The 4,114-nt window shown below is 42.2% G+C and overlaps 1 long non-coding RNA gene across 1 annotated transcript; it reads right to left on the bottom strand.

The window, feature by feature from the left end:
- Positions 1-573: 573 nt before the first annotated feature.
- Positions 574-3,825, bottom strand: LOC122164509. Its single transcript, XR_006170231.1, has 3 exons — positions 3,741-3,825; positions 3,043-3,146; positions 574-719 (listed from the first exon to the last, which is right to left on the bottom strand). It is a non-coding gene; the product is annotated as an uncharacterized LOC122164509 (long non-coding RNA).
- Between the last annotated feature and the right edge of the window lie 289 nt (positions 3,826-4,114).

The following is a 4,114-nucleotide window of genomic DNA, read 5'->3' on the forward strand; positions in this document are numbered from 1 at the left end:
ATAGAAGATCATGTCAGACTAGTGAGCCACCTAATGCAGTGTTGTGGCCTAACCCAACAGGTGGCTCAGCACCACACAGTTGTTCACTGACTTTCCCCCTTCCCAGTGGAATGGGGAAGAGAACTGGGGAGGAAAAAAAGTAAATATATATATATATATAGAACTCAAGGGTTGAGATAACACTATTTTCTAAAAGAATGAGAAGGAAAAGGGTAATAGTTAGGACTATGTGATAGTTCTGATGTCAAGTGGTATGGAATATCCCTTTGTGCAGTTCAAGTCAGCTATCCTAATTCTGTTCCCTCCCAGCTCCTTGGCCTCTTAATTGCAAATGACCTTGGTCTGTACAACACTGCTTAATAGCAGCTGTAAACATCGGTGTGTTATCAACATTGTTTTTCTCCTAGAACCAAATCATAGCATCATCCCAGACACTCTGGAGAGAACAATTCCATCCCAACTGAAACTAAGATGCCTAGATTTCTACCTCTAATGGCAATTAATGTTACTTGCTTCAAAAATAACTGCAATTCTCATGTATTTATAAAGAAACCATATCTTTCAAGCCTCCTGTACGTTAATATGGTTTATTCTTGACAAAGAAAGCATAGGAGAAGGCTGGTTTAGGTTCTTATTTCATTGGAAACTGCTTGCCTAAAAAAAGAAAGGGCCGTAATACTGGTAAGCACTTCGGTCTTACAGTACATCAGCTTCTGTCCCTGTGGAAAAAATAGAACAGTGTTCAAAGGACAGTTTTGGTAGGGACCATGAGTACTTTTTGAGTCATCTACCTAGAAGAGTGAGTTAAGGTGTCTGGCTATCACTCTAGTGCCTTCACGTAACATCACTAAGGCAAACAATGCTTGAGTGGGCCTATTGTCAAAATTCTGATTTTAATTACTGCTTTTCTTTCATGTAGGCTCTCTAAAATTCAGCTTCTTATGTATCTCCTACACTAAGGCATAAGAAAGTGCTTCCATTAAAGGCACAGCCTATCTTCTTCAAGTTCCAGCTGAGCTCCCATTCACTTTCCTCTGTCAACCAAGAAGAGGCCAGGAAAAGCAAAGACAAAATTTACAACTGCCAATTCTTCTACCAGGGAAAAAAAGCAAAAGAAACACCCCAAAGAACTGGAAAAGACTGTCACTCCTCAAAAAATGCTGAAACTCATATCTCAATATTGCAAAAGTGACATTGCAAATCAATTTTAAGAATTCTGGCTGTAGGGGAATTTCTGAGGGGATGTCTTTCTAATACAATAACTGATACTTCTTTAATTACCCCAAACAATGGAAATGAAAAACTACATCTCAGCAGACTGTAAAAAGTCAGAGAGGACTACAATTAGACCTTTCTGCTCTTTTTCAGTCAGCTCTCTCTGACAGATCACTTCTCAGCAGAAATGAATAGTATTGATGAGAAAGATGCATTTAGTCCATTAGTAGGGCAAATAGTTTCAACTGAGGCTGAATCAGGGGGTGTAGCCTCTGTTATTTCCTAGACCTTCAGACTGATAAATTAAGTTCCCCATGAGTAATTTGAGAAGTGCAGGGTGATGAAGAAGCAGCAACTTGTCTGAATGTAGGAGGAGAGCAAAAAGCCAAAGAGCTGTGGTAGGCTGGCTGACCTGTGAGGCTGGGTGTCTGCACACCTGAAGCGAAAGGCCTTCCAGGAGTGACTGCTAATAATCATCTCACCCTAAAAGAGGTCCAAAACAAAGTGGGAAAATGAAGATCTCCCATAATGCACAAGAAAGGGAGCTGGGATTACCAGTCCAGGTGAGGATGTCCCTGCAGTAACACTGGACCTTCTCTGAGATGAGCCCTACATTGAAAGTTAGTGCTGGTGCTTCCATTCCCTCTTCTTAGACAGCAGAGTCCCTTTCTCCAGTGCTACCAGAGAAACAAGCATGGCTTGTGGTCCCAGGGAAGCCTGGTTTGTGGTGCATTTACAACGTGTGGCAGTTACCTGGACAGGATGCAGAAGGAGGATGTGATCGTTTTTACTAGATGTTTGAGCCATGTGGAGTTTAGAAACATGCCTACATGCCTACAGTTGCAGAGAAAAAAAAATCCCCCAGATACTAGAGAACCTCACACTTCCTAACCCATCCTGCGTCTGCTAAGGTTCAGAAAACCTTTCCTTTTATTGCTGCAAAAGAGCTGTCCTGGTCCGCTAAACAAATACTTTGCTGAAAGTCCCTAACCAGATCTATTTATACACCAGATTACAATGAATCCAGCTGGCACCTGGTCTGAGTGGCAGCATTTTCTGAGTGTTGACAGTGTATTAAATTCTTGAGGCACTTTCTGATAAAGGGTTTAAAGATGTCGCTTCCCTCCGCATGCCTAGCATCCTTCGTTTTCCTCCATTTGCAAAGGTTACAGGAAAAAAAAATAATAAAATAAAACTTAGAGCCAGGACTCTGAATGAGCACTTTACCCAGCAGTCTTCAGAGGAACATTTATGGTCTGTAAAGCATATGAAATCTGCTTAACAGTTGGACCTCTATTGTGCTGCATCTCTTGCAGGACTGTGTTTGCAGCCCCCCTCAGACAAAGCCTGTCCAGGGAAATTCCCTCTCAGCTTTAAGAATCTTCCTGAATGATTACACTTAAAAGTTTCTCAAAGTGAGCAGAGTGCTCTCCCACATCCATTTGTTTGGAAAGACCTGCTCACAGGGTGTCTTCTAGACTGAAGACTGGGTTATGGGGGTCTGGATGGAGAAGTCCCAGTAAAAAAGTGCAGCAGGAAGAGAAGAGCTACATGTGACTGAATGCAGTATCCAGGAGCTGTGGCTGTAAGGGATCACTCTCCTAGAAGGAACACTTGTCTTTTGCATATAAAATGAGAAGTGTCAGATGGCTGATTTGAAAGCCAGAGACAAATGCTGGATAAACAATCACTCAACTGTTTTGCTGACAAAAGGTTGCTGTGTCAGTATGTCAGATATAGAGACCAGATTGGTGTCTGAGGGTGGGCATGCTTGACTGATGCTGATGTTTTCGATCTAGCTGTTACTATGATTATTATAAACCTTACTTATTATAGCGCAGTGCCCGGGGCTCAGCCAAACCATGGCACCAAACGGAGGTCAGATCTCAGCGTGGGCAGGTGATAGTCTCAACACATCAGGTGCCTGGGGTCTGTATGCAGAGGAGGTTACAATTTTGTGTGACTGTAGTAATCCTATTGAAACAAATATTCTACCACTGCTTTTGATGGAAGATATCTCCACAGCCCAGCCAAGACAGCCTAGGGGTGTCTGTGGCAGTAGGCCTTCTGAAGCTGTGATCCAGGTGGAGTGGGGACGGGGCACTCATGTGCCCATTTGCTTGGTCTGGATTCCCAAGCATCACAGCCACGGTGCAGTTGTGGCTGCATTGCTGTACTGCTCCCACAACCTGCTTCACACTGGGTCCCAGCCAGGCCAAAGGAACACAAGGGATGAGGAGAAATAAATATATGTGATTATTCTCTTTACAAAACTGTTTTGAAAATGACTTTTGCATCGTGAAAAATTTAGCCAAATAAAAAATCTTTTCACTGAAAACACTAAGGTTTTCTCAGATGAAAAACAGCTATTTGAAACATGAATCAACTTCTTGCACTCCTTCCATTTTCAGCAAGAAAATCCCCAGCAGACTCCTCCCCTCTCCCCCCCCCCCCTCCAAAAAACAAAAGAGATTCTGAGAGCTGTTTTAAGAAATCAAAGAAATCAAAACTTTTCAAGTTTATACCTCAAGCCCATGCCCAAAAGACCTGTTTGTTTTTCTTGGTTTATGTCAGTAAATGTGGAGTGGCAGATTCATGCTGCTCACCTGCGGTTTGCACAGCACAGCTCCAAACAGAGCCAGATTTTTGCTTTCGATTTGGCTCTCAATTCATGACATTGAACTTTGAGAAATCCCCGCAGACAAAGGCAGGCCGCAGTACTACAATTAGTCAAGTGCAGGATTTTCCCAGTGTCTGTTTATAACTGACTGGAGAGTTTCTTGTGTTTCTTGTTATATTTTTAAAAACATTTAAGGTAGGGGGTTTTAGGGATTATTTTTGGAGATAAAAATAGAGAAGAAGTAAGAGAAAATGTTCTGTATTTGACTTGATCTTTATG

Source organism: Centrocercus urophasianus, unplaced genomic scaffold (genome assembly GCF_019232065.1).
Source record: "Centrocercus urophasianus isolate 14NV4802_14NV808 unplaced genomic scaffold, USGS_Curo_1.0 seq_10, whole genome shotgun sequence".
Classification (NCBI taxonomy): domain Eukaryota; kingdom Metazoa; phylum Chordata; class Aves; order Galliformes; family Phasianidae; genus Centrocercus; species Centrocercus urophasianus.